This window comes from Nomascus leucogenys, chromosome 23, assembly GCF_006542625.1.
Source record: "Nomascus leucogenys isolate Asia chromosome 23, Asia_NLE_v1, whole genome shotgun sequence".
Classification (NCBI taxonomy): Eukaryota; Metazoa; Chordata; class Mammalia; order Primates; family Hylobatidae; genus Nomascus; species Nomascus leucogenys.
Window position 1 is genome coordinate 27,814,041 of NC_044403.1, and position 12,716 is coordinate 27,826,756.

The 12,716-nt window shown below is 43.9% G+C and overlaps 1 protein-coding gene across 2 annotated transcripts in view; it reads right to left on the reverse strand.

Annotated features, from left to right (window-relative positions):
* Nucleotides 1–1,213: 1,213 nt before the first annotated feature.
* The window catches only part of KCNA6 (potassium voltage-gated channel subfamily A member 6), a 42,438-nt gene continuing 30,935 nt past the window's right edge, over nucleotides 1,214–12,716 (reverse strand). For both annotated transcript variants that reach the window (XM_030804874.1, XM_030804873.1), the window contains exon 2: nucleotides 1,214–2,390. The gene's annotated coding sequence lies outside the window, so the exon portion shown is untranslated. The remainder of the gene's footprint in view (nucleotides 2,391–12,716) is intronic.

The following is a 12,716-nucleotide window of genomic DNA, read 5'->3' on the forward strand; positions in this document are numbered from 1 at the left end:
GCAGCAGCCAGGGATGGGGGTCCAGCCTCCAGGGCCCAGTTGCTGGCTCAACTGCCTTTCGCTTCTTCCACCCACCACTCAAGTTCACCACCTTGGAGTCCTCCTGGCCTTCGCTTTCTCTCACGCCCACTCCACGTCCAGTTCCTCCTGTTGGCACACTCTGCAAAATGATCCAGATCTGTCCGCATCTCATTGCGACAGCCTAGTCCAAACCATCCTCAGCTCTCTGCTGGATTATTCAAACAGCCTCCTAACTAGTAATTCTGTTACAATTTAAGTCCAGTCATATCCCATCTCTGCTCAAAACCCTGGAGGAATGGCTTCCCCTGCAACTCAGAGTACAAGCAAAGACCTGCAAGGCCCCGGCTGATGGGCCCCACTCTCCACCACTCAACTGTCCCTGGCCCCACCTCCTGCTCTCCTGCTGGCTCACTGCCCCCCACATGCCACAGTGCCCTCCTTGCCGTTCCTGGAACACGCCAGCCACACACCCACCTCAGGGCCTTTGCACTTGCTCCTCCTCTGAGAGTGTTTCTAATTTCTAACCCTCCCCCGCACCGCACATCTACCTGGCTCCCTTTGGCCCCATTCTGCTCTCTAAGCAAACATTACCTTGTAAGTCATACTTTCCTTGTCTCCCCTGCTTTAAGCTGCTGTTCGCCCCCCACCCTGACACACACACACGCGCACATGTGCGTGATCACATACACACACACTCCTGCTATATTCTCTAGCCCGCTTGCTTGATTTTCCTCTGTTGCCTATACTCACCAGCATACAACATATTTTAGTTATTTATTGTATTGTGTGCCCTTCTCCCCAGCCAGAACCCAGCCTTCATAGGGGCATGGGCTCTCGTTGCTTTTATTCATTTCATTCACCTAGAAAAGTGCTCAGTACATAGTAGGCACTCAATGAACACTTGCTGAATGATGAACAAATCAATGTTAGACACGGTTTGGGAAACAGACCCTCACAGGAGATGTCAGAATTGTTGGGTTTATGTAGTTGGAAATTGGGTAGAGTTCATGTAGTAGAGTTACTGGGTTTATTTAGAGAAGCCTGGCAGAGAAAAGGGGTGTGTACATGTTTGTGTGTGTGTGTGTGTGTGTGTTTTTCAGGGATGTTTGACAGCCACCTTCACTTGTAGTAAACAATGTGTGGGCCCCGGATTATTTGTATGTAAGTGTTTTAACTGTATGTATTAACCAGATCCAATACTTTTTTCATTTATTTCCTCACTCATTCATTCACCACACATTGTATGAGTGACAATTCTGTATCAGGTGCTCTGCTAGACACATGGCGAAGGCTACAGTCCCTGCTGTCCAGAATTCTGCAGCATGGTCATGAAGCCCCAGCACTCAGGACAATCTGGGAGGGTGTGGGCATTAAAGCAACCTGGAGCCCCAGCAACACCTCGCTAGGAAAGAAAATTCCATGCAAGAAAATCATCCTGATCCTTCATTTTGTCAGGAAGAGGAAAAGATACCTGAATGAGTGACTAGCGGTGGGAATGTCCCCCACCAGAGATCCTGGAACGGGACAGGGCTTGTTTGATTGTTGAGAAGTAATGTTACCCCTTCCACTGAGGACAGGCCAAGAGAGAACGGCTGTCAGTTATAAGAACAATGCGGGTGACTAGAAAGAACATCCTTACTGTACCTGGGAGACCCCGCACACAGCATCATCTGGCCTCTGGAGAATCCACATACAAAAATAACTCTGCCCTTGATATTTGCCCAGTCACGTGTCTATCAGAGGCAGATAACTCTTACATCATGGGTTACGCATCTTACTTTCTTGTAGAATGTCCCCCATCTGTGGGCCGGGTCATGGCAGAGGGTGATCAAGCCCTCTTCCTGGTGATCTATGTGTGGCCATCACATCCTCCTGAGTAGTGAGGATACCCAGAAAGCTGCAGGTGCTCTGAATTTCAGATCCCTGCCTACTGCTGTGGAGAGCACTTGGCTTGTCTGCCTAACTTGGCCGTCGATGTTTTCTCACGGCATCATGCACAGCCTTCAAGACTTTGCCATCTGTTTATTTGCCATTCTTCCACAGCCACCCTTGTCCTGGGGGGGTCTGCAACATAACCATGCACCTCCCGGAATCCCCTGACCACCCCACAGCTGGTCTCTTCGCCCACACCACCAGCTTTCACCCTGTTCCTACAGCTTCACCCCGACATTCTGGGCCCCATCTTTAGGGACAGCAGGTCTGGTCTCAGCTTTTTCTGGCTTGGTTGCTGCTTGTGGGGGACCTCCAGAGGGGTGTCAGGCCCGATCGCCCAGGCAGGGGGTCTCGTCTTCTGAAGAAGTTGAGGGTCCAGCTGCTGTCAGAATTCTATGCGTAGATGTCCTTGCTTGCACCACCTGCCAGCAATTTTCCTGCCAGGGAGGAACCAGAACAAAAGGACGTGTAGTTAGCGATATGAGGGTGTGTCGCATGAGGGATGGGACTGGGAAACCTGGGCACACCAGTGTCCTTCCTCACCCCGCTGGCATTTGCCTAGTGATCTCCTACCGGGTCCCCATCCTTAGGTGCTCTGGTCTGTTCAAACTGTACCTCCCACTGCCACCCAGTGAACTCCAGCAACTAATCAGTGACTATGAACTTGTATAACCTGAAGCCATTTCTGCCCGTGTTGTCCTTAATACTGCTGTCATTAATACTCCACCTTTAATGGCCCCTGAGTCCCTCTAGAGTCAAGTCCACGCCGTGTGCCTGACTTCCAGGCCCCAGAAGGCACAGTCTCATCTGATCTATCCAGCTGCTCTCGCTGCTCCCTGACACCTCCCACCATCCACATGGTCGAAGGGTCCCCTCTCGGACCCTCAGCCTGCACCAGCGTCAGGCGCGTTCCTCTCTCCTGAAAGAGCTCCTGCCACCACCTGGCTCCTCCTTACCCCACCCCTACCCTGCTGGAATGTTCTCGAGTTCCTTTCCACAATGCTGAATCCAGTCCCTCTAGGCCCGGCTGAACCCCCACCTCCAAGAACCCCTTTGGCTGTCCCCTGCATGACTGATCTCTCTGCTGCCTTTACCATCTGGCCCACACTCTGTTGCAAAGCCTGTGAGATGTGCTGCCCGAAGTCCTGTGTTTAACATCCGCCTCTACCGTGGCCTGGGCAAAGTTAAACTCCTTGCTTGTCATCTCTGACACAATGCATGTGTCTCTGTGACTATCATAAAGCACTCCAAGGGCAAGCCAGCATAGCCAAACAAACGAGCAATCATTGTCATTTCTGTTTCTGCACGTGAAACGGAAGCAACAATAACAAGGTGTTTGTGAAACCGCTTTGGAAAAGGTAAATAAGGTTTCCATAAACTCCAGTCGCTATCATGATTGTGCCCACGCAGTAGACTTCTGCAGAAGGAAAAGACTTCATATTTGTGATTTAAATCATTTGGGAGCAAGCCCTAAAGTCCATAACATGGAGTAACTTGTAATCTTACTCAAGCACAAATTTAACTGTAAAGCCTGGTGTTCAGGACAGCAGTTTGCCTGGTGACTGTCACTGACTCTCTGGCGTCAGACTCACAAGGTCATTGCCAGGGGCTTCCTACTGGCTTCATGAGGGTGCAGTAGCTCTTGGAAAGTGTTGAAAAAAAAAAAAAGAGCAAAAATCTCTGTGTGAAAGTCCAGTGGCCATCAGGTGAAAGGTAACACCTTAGCAAATGGTCAAAGTTTTCTTTGGTTGTTTCAAAGGGAAATGAACAGAAAACTCATTGCTCTTCCCACACACATGTGATTAAGGAAAAGACTGTACAAGCACTTCTGCGTTCATAAATGTGGAGTTGTGTCAGGTGCCTGAACACAAGTTCCAAATGCCAAGGGTCATTAGACTCAATTCTCCTGCTATGGATGTAAATTAAACATCACAAGCTTTCTCCCTGGACTGTTCTATGGCTCCACCTACAGCATGTTCTTAGGGAATGCACCGTAATTTTTTATTTTATTTTTTATATTTATTTTTTTTATTTTTATTTTTTGAGACGGGGTCTCCTTCTGTCGCCAGGCTGGGTGCAGTGGCGATCTCGGCTCACTGCAACCTCAGACTCCCAGGGTTCAAACGATTCTCCTGCCTCAGCCTCCCGAGTAGCTGGGATTACAGGCACGTGCCACCATGCCCGGTTAATTTTTGTATTTTTAGTAGAGACGGGGTTTCACCGTGTTGGGCAGGATGGTCTCGATCTCGATCTCCTGACTTCGTGATCCGCCCGCCTCGGCCTCCCAAAGTGCTGGGACTCCAGGCGGGAGCCACTGAATGCACCATAATTTTTATGTGAGTCCAAAGAATACATCACTGAGGACGTCCATGTGATCTAGAGTTTAAAATGGCTGATTAAAAAGTTGGGATCAGCTCGACCAACATGGAGAAACCCCGTCTCTACTAAAAATACAAAATTAGCCAGGCATGGTGGCGCATGCCTGTAATCCCAGCTACTCGGGAGGCTGAGGCAGGAGAATCGCTTGAACCCGGAAGGCAGAGGTTGTGGTGAGCCGAGATTGCGCCACTGCACTCCAGCCTGGGCGACAAGAGCAAAACTCCGTCTCAAAAAAAAAAAAAAAAAAAGTTGGTTTTTTTTTTTTTTTTTTTGCTCCCTCCTGAAACCCTACGAAAATAACAGTGTAGGAAAATTTTACAGAGGAGAGAGGAGGTAAATTACATAGACAAATAAATCAGAATAGTGGATGAAAATATTAAAAGCCAATTTGCAGGTGATGGAAAGCCCCTGGAGAAATAGCATTTTACTTGGGAGGGGGCAAGATTTAAAGCCTGAGTCCCTGCTGAGACCAATGAGATACAACCTGATTTGCCCCCAGGAACCTATAAAGGCTCAGGAGTTGAGGGTGTCAGGTGAACAGAGGCAGGGTTGAGGGGCAGAGCTAAAAACTGGTTGCAGGTAGACACGCCTTTTCAGGTCTCCTTTGCAACCTCACAAAGCCAAGCACCTACTCATCCCACCACCTTGTCAAAAGATGTAAAATTTATTCTGGAGAAACTAGACCAGAAAGGCCTAGACTCAAGGAAAGCTGGCACCATGTGAGGCTCTGGAGGAACCGTACTGAAAGCAAGGAGTTAAGTGTGAGGGGAAAGTCCACATGCTGAACGGTGAGACAGTTGGCCACTTCCCCTGCTCTGCTCCCAAGGTAATATCAAACAGGCAGTTGGAGAATATTTTCCTGGAAAAACCAAAGGATTCCAAGAAAAAAAGGCCTGTAGACACTGGAGGCTGCCAGTGAGACAGCCTGACCCCAGCTTCATCACTCTGCAGTAAGCTCACCACTCCACAAGCTCCAAAGACACGGAGGTTCCAGTAAGCTTCTTAGTACTTTACTCATGAAAATGAACAGAGATCATCAAATTACAGACATCTCAGGAAAGCCTCTGAAAGGTCAAAACCAAAGACAGAAACTCAGAGGAAACAGAAAATTCCAGAAGCAAGAAAAAAACTTCAGATATATTAAAAATCCTCAGATAAATACGATGGACTATTTTATCCATGAAACAAGAACAGGCTGCTATTAAAAAAGGACCCACCCTAGAAGAAGAAAATAATTCTTTGGAAATTAAAAATATGACAGCCAAAATCAAAACTTCAATAGAAGAGCTAGAAACGAAAGTTGAGGACCTCTCCCAGAAAGTAGAATGGAAAAGAATAGAGAAAAAATAAGGAAATTTGAGAACCAGCCCAGGGGATCCAGAGTTACAGAAAAAGAGAACAGGCAAAAAGAATGAAAGAACATTATTAAAGAAATCGTTTTTTAAATGTTCAAGAATTGAAAACATGCATTTCCAGACCCAGTAGTGCCCAATGAACACTCAAGAAAATGGATAAAGATAGACCCACATCAAGGTAAAGCATCATGAAATTTAGAAATTAGGATATCACATTTTACCAAAAGCATCATTAGAAACTAGAAGACAATGAGGGTGGTTTTCAATCTCAAATGCTATCCTCATTAAAGCAACTACTTGCAGCAGAGAGGCAGAAGGAAATCTTTGGACAATAGTAAAGAGGTGTTCCGGCTGGGCACGGTGGCTCACGTCTGTAATCCCAGCACTTTGAGAGGCTGAGGTGGATGGATCACGAGGTTAGGAGATCGAGACCATCCTGGCTAACACGGTGAAACTCCACTAAAAATACAAAAAAAAAAAAAAAAAAAGCTAGGCGTGGCGGCGGGCGCCTGTAGTCCCAGTTACTCGGGAGCCTGAGGCAGGAGAATGGCGTGAACCCGGGAGGCAGAGCTTGCAGTGAGCTGAGATCGCACCACAGCACTCCAGCCTGGGCAACAGAGTGAGACTCCATCACAAAAAAAAAAAAAAAAAAAAAAAAAAAAAAAAAAAAAAAAAAAAAAAAAAAGAGGTGTTCCAGGACCGTGGTGAAGCAACAGGCCTAGACCATCCTGGAGCAGGGAAACAGAGTGGCCCCAGAAGTCAAGATGAAGGTGAGAGAGAGCCTGGTGCATTTGCATGTAGGAGGAGATTTACGTTTCTGGTGGGAAGTTTACTGAACCCCACTCTCCATTTGGGTATCAGTGATAGGTATATAGAAAACTAAACAAGGAAAAAGAAGATGTTCAGCAACTCCAGAAGAAAGCAAAAAGTAGTGCAAGAAAGGAAACAGAATTACAACCCTGCACATTATGTGGCTCGAGGAGGAATACTACTGACACCATCATAATGAAGTAGGATGAACACTGAACTAATAAATATGTCATTTATATTACAGTGGGTTGAGATAGGTGTGTGTCTATATTGTGGAGAGTAACGGTGGGTAGTGTAAGAAAGCTAAATCCTTATCTTCCATAGTTGGAAGTCAAATTTCCTAAGACTTAAAAAGTAAAAATTAAAAAGCAATGTAAGTATGTTACAGGTCTATCATCCCTAATCCCAAAATCCAAAATCCAAAATGCTCCAAAGTCTGAAACTTGTTGGGCACCAACATGAAATAGTGACACCTTTGCTTTCTGGTGGTTCGATGTACGCAAACTTTGTTTCGTGCACAGAGTTATTTAAAAATTACCTTCAGACTATGTGTACAAAGTGTATATGAAACATAAGTGAATTCTGGTTTAGACTTGGGTACCATCCCCAAGATACCTCATTATGTATATGCAAATATTCCAAAATCAAAAAAAAAAACTCTAAAATTTGAAACACGTCTGGTCCAGGTATGTGAGATAAAGGATCTGCAACCTGTACTAAGAAATCCAGTGACAAATGTAGAAGAAACAGCTAACGAGTTCCAAGAAATTGCTTCTGAAGGATGCAAGATAGGGATGAGGAAGTGTAGGGCAGGGGATTGTTACTGTTGTTATAAGCCTTATTGAAATATTTTACCTTTTTACCCTTAGACTAATATTTTAATTTAAAAGAAAAGAAATGACACATGAAAATGGCCCCAAACCGAGTCTCTAGACTAAGAGCCGAGTTCTGAGGTTGCCAGATTTAGCAAAAACAAACAAAAAAGGACACCAGGTACATTTAAATTTTACATTTAAATCTTTTAGTCCAAGTACGTCCCAAACATTGCACAAATTACTCCTAGTTTATCTAAAATTCAAATTTAACAGGTATCCTCTGTTTGTTCTAGGAACCCTATGCCTGATGTCCAGCACATCCACAGCAATGCCCGTAACCATGATTGCAGAGTATCCATAAAGAGAAAAGCTTAACAACCTGCGGAAGGACAGAAGTGCATGTACAAAGAAATCAGAAAAGCGTTGACTTCTTGCAGCAAGGGTGGAAGTTAGGAAGCAGCAGAGCAATGCTTTCAAAATTCTAAGAAACCACGATACCCATTCTGGAATTTACCATCCATCCAGTAATTAATAAAGTTTGAGAACAAAGTTTGAGAACCGGATAAAGGCATTTTTAGGCATGAAAGCTCAAAACTGTACTTTCCATTTACCCTTTCTTACCCTACTGAAGGGTTTGTCCCATCCAGAGAAGAAATAAACCAAGAAAGAAGAAACATATAGTCTAGGAAAACGAAGATCCAATGTAGAAGGGAAGGAAAAGAATTCCCAGGACACCAGCTGTACAGGGCAGAGGGCAAGCAGGCAACACAGTGGGGGAGGGAAGCCTCCGGAATGGAAGGCTGCAAGGGGAAAGGAACCAAATGGCTCAGAGCCTGATGCATCTGACCCCATGGAAAACCATGTTTAGAGGGTTTTTTTCCAACTCCGTTGGCAAATCTGGAAAGAATTATAAACAGGAACACTGAAAATTAAACAGGTGAAGAAAATGAGGCAATTATTAACAAAATGTTTACAAAAGATTAAATGAACATTATAATATACTGCTTGGCAATGCAGAAAATAGTCTTTGATAGTGATAATGACAGATACACTGAACACTGATTTAACCAAAAAATTATGGGGGAGGCAGAGAAAGTGGTAGACGACATACGGCTTCATGTACAAAGGCAAGAGGTAATGCCCATCACGCAGAGTCACAGTCCTTATGGTAGCCCAAAGGCCCTATGCAATCTGTGTCGCCCTGGCTTACCCCACCCAAATTACTCTCCTCCTCATTCACTTTCCTCCAGCAGTAAAGGCCCCTTTGCTGTTCTGTTCCTCAGTTACCCCACATCCTCCCACCTCAGGGCCTTTGCACATGCTGTTCCCTTTGCTTAGCATGCCCTTCCCCTAATATCCACAGGGTCCAGTCCTCCCATCCTACAGGTTCTGTGCTCAGATGCCATCTTCTCAGTAAGGTCACCCCCTTCTCCCACTCCGTTTTTTAACACTGTACTTCTTCCCTGACATTCCCTACATTACCTCTGCTGTTGTTTACTTCTCTCCATATTATTTATAATCATCTCTATACAGGGCACCACCTCATTATAATGAGATGGTTATAGTAATATTTTATTTAAATATTTGCTTATTCTCCCTACTGGAAGGAAAGCACCATGAGGACAGGGAATTCTGTTTGCTACATGTATCCATAATTTGTTTGCTGATGCATCCATGGTTAGAACAGAGTGACTGGCACATAGTAGGTGCTTTAGAAAATGAAAAAGTAAATCAAGAAATAGCAACATCTGCATTTACTGGGAAAAAATAGAGGTCAATCCCAGAAAATGAACTTAAAATAATTGAAAGTGGTCCCCCTATGGATTGGCTTCATGGTAAGGACGAGAGAGACATAGGCAAGCTGGTTTTCCTTGGAAGCCTTATACTATTGATATGGTTTTGGATCTGTGTCTCCACCCAAACCTTATGTCAAATGTAATCTCCAATATTAGAGGTAGGTTCTGGTGGGAGGTGACTGGGGAATGGGGGTGGAGTTCTCATGAATGGTTTAGCACCATGTCCTTGGTGCTGTCCTTGAGATAGCGAGTGAGTTCTCATGATATCTGGTTGTTTAAAAGTATGTGGCACTGCGCACCTCGCTCTCTTGCTTCTGGTTTCGCCCTGTGAATTGCCTGCTCCCTCTTTGACTTCTACCATGAGTAAAAGCTCCCTGAAGCCTCCCCAGAAGCAGATGCCTCCACGCTTCCTGTACAACCTACAGAACCATGAGCCAATTAAACCTCTTTTCTTATAAATTATCCACTCTCAGGTATTTCCTTATAGCAATGCGAGAATGGCCTAATATAACTATTGTTTCACTTTTCAAACTGTGTGCATATATTATTTTAATAAAAAGTAAAGAATTTTTAAAAACATGATCATTGTTTTGCCCTCCACCCAAATCATATTTCATTCTAATACCAAAATGAAGTGACTATTGAATTATCTACTATTTTGTATTATTAATGCCTAGAAGTCATCCTCTTCTTCCCTTTCTGTCTATCCCACCACCTCCAATTGATTCCCAAGTACCAAAGCTTTCACCTTCCCAAAGCTCTCAACCCCATTCACCTCTTTCCATCTCCATCACCATTGCCCTAGTCCCACCTTTCATCTGGCGATGGACACAAGTTTTATAATTGGTCCACCTGCATCCATCCAGTCCCTCCAGTCCATTACACTGTGGCCAGACTGATACTTTCACTCACAAATCCGATCATATTACTCCATCTGATATGGTTAGGCTGTGTCCCTACTCAAATCTCATGTTGAATTGTAATCCCCAATGTTGGGGGCGGGACCTGGTGGGAGGTGATTGGATCATGGGGGTGGATTTCCCCCTTGCTGTTCTCATGATAGTGAGTGAGTTCTCATGAGATCTGATTGTTTGAAAGTGTGCAGCATTTCCCCTTTTGCTCTCTCTCCTGCCACCACGTGAAGACATGGTTCCTTCTCATTCACCCTTCCACCATGACTGTAAGTTTCCTGAAGCCCCTCCAGTCATGTTTCCTGTATTGCCTGTGGAACTGTGAGTCTATTAAACCTCTTTTCTTCATAAATTACCAAGTCTCAGGTAGCTCTTTATAGCAGTGTGAGAACTAACAAACCTTTTCACCACCCCACCACTTGAAATCCACCTAAGGCATTCATCCCATGGCTCCAAGGCTGAAGATAAAACTCTTAAGCTGTGGACCTAGCTCCAAGCTCACCGTGCTTATACTTACCATGTTTCTCTAATCATGGGGCCTTGGATATACTGTCCCCTCTCCCTGCAATGTGGTTTCTACCTCCTTTGACTATTTAACTCCTGCTAGTCATTCAAATATCAGCTAAAATGTCATTGAGTTAAATGTCCCTAATTTGGACTTTCATAGCAGTTTTGTGGGTATCAGTTCCTAGTAACATGTGCACAGTTGCAATTTTACATTTGGGCTTAATGGATTAACATCTCCTTCCACTCCTCCTCCTCATCAGCACACACACACACACACACACACACACACACACATAAGCTCCATAAAAGGAAGAAATCTTTTGTTTCATTTATCACTATATCCCCAGTGCCTAGAAGACAGGAAGACCTGAATATCTATATGCTGAAAAATTGGTGTGAAACACTATTCTTTACTATGGCAATAACCAGTATGTATTGCTTTGGTTTAAATAACATTTTATTCATCTGTCTCATCTCTACCCTAAAATTCTACAACTTGGAGATCACATTTTTTTTCTTTGAATGCCCTGTTTCCCTCTCTCCTCTCTATATTACCAGTCCCCATTTTTAGATATAAAATTTAAATGTCTGGAAATGGAAACTGTCTGACAGAAAGTGTGCAAAAGATCATGTGTTGTATGAGTTTCTCTGCCGGCAAGCTAACATGGTACAGAACCCTCCTTCACAGTTCACCTTTTAGACATAATCGTCGACGGTACATTTCCAGCACTTTACCTTCCTCTTTAAGTACGTTACCTTCCTCTGCACTTCAATACATATTCAATTGGCTGAATTCCACTGATCATCTGATAGAGCGCTTTAGGCAAATCTAATGATTTTCATCTTGCCTCAAGTCTATTAAGTTTTAACACCTATGCTTTGTGCTGTAGATGTCTCTATTTTCTTCTCAGTTTTATAAAATAAGGACAAAAAATGCCAAAAATAAGATTAAATCAATCTTATTAATCTTTATTATTTATTTCATAATCTTAATAAATTGCCAGATTATTATACAGAAAAGATGCTGATACTGGCTGGCTGATGGGGCCACCATAACGTTGCTCATCTGTCAGCTAACGCACACGATTCCAAATTCAGCACAAGATGGGGGCATTGGGGGATTCTAATTTGAACATGGAATGTTGAGCACCACTTGTTTATACTCCTTGTGCAATTAGGTACTGCCTGATAATCCAATATTGATGTCACCCTTTGCGAGAGTAAAATGAGTTTAAATTCATCCTTTCTTTTTCTTCCTGCTTATCAGGACTATATGATCAACCAAATATTCTTTAAAGTTCCTTCTAAGGAGTAAGACTATCAGGTTGTCTTCCTTAAATAGGACCCCCTCAGACACAAGCTGCAATCAACACGGGGCGTCCTAAATTTTTATGTTCACAATATAATACAATTGAGAATCTTCCTTATGTGCACTTTAAAAACATCCTATCCTCTGCCTCCAATCAGTCTCCGGCAACAGCTAGCTATTGGGGGACACATCCCTAAATGGGCTCCACTCCCCAGAGCTTGGGCTATGCCACATCAGCAGGGAATTCTGGGACCAGAATCTGAACCATCCTTCTTGCTGACCCAGTGTGTACCACTGACCATCTCAGTCTCATGGGAGTTCGGCTCAACAGATGTTTCCCAAGCATTCTGCCATTTCTGTGATTGATGTGGAACGTGTCATCCCTTAAAACCTTGAGCTTGGTAAAATTTTCTACTTCCCTCAGATTTGTCACCAGAGCCCTGTGCATTCATTCCCAGGAGGTAAAGAAGTGGCATGCAACGAGTTAGGGCTACAGTTTATGCTTTTTCGTAATAGCCAGTCTGGCTGGTGTGAGATGGTATCTCATTGTGGGTTTGATTTCCATTTCTCTAATGATGAGTGATATTGAGCTTTTTTCATATGCTTATTGATCACGTGCATGCCTTCTTTGGAAAAGTGTCTGTTCAGGTCTTTTGCCCACTTTTTAATGGGGTTGTTACTTACAGGAAAATAGTCCAGACACTCTCAAGCGTCACTTTAAGAGGATGTATATATATATATACATCCAATTATATGATATATATGATATATATATCATAATCATCAATGAAATGCAAACAAAATGCCATTTTATGCCCAAATCCACTGCTTCTTTCTCCAACTAGAATATTCAGGAGTGACATAAACCCTTTCATACAGAG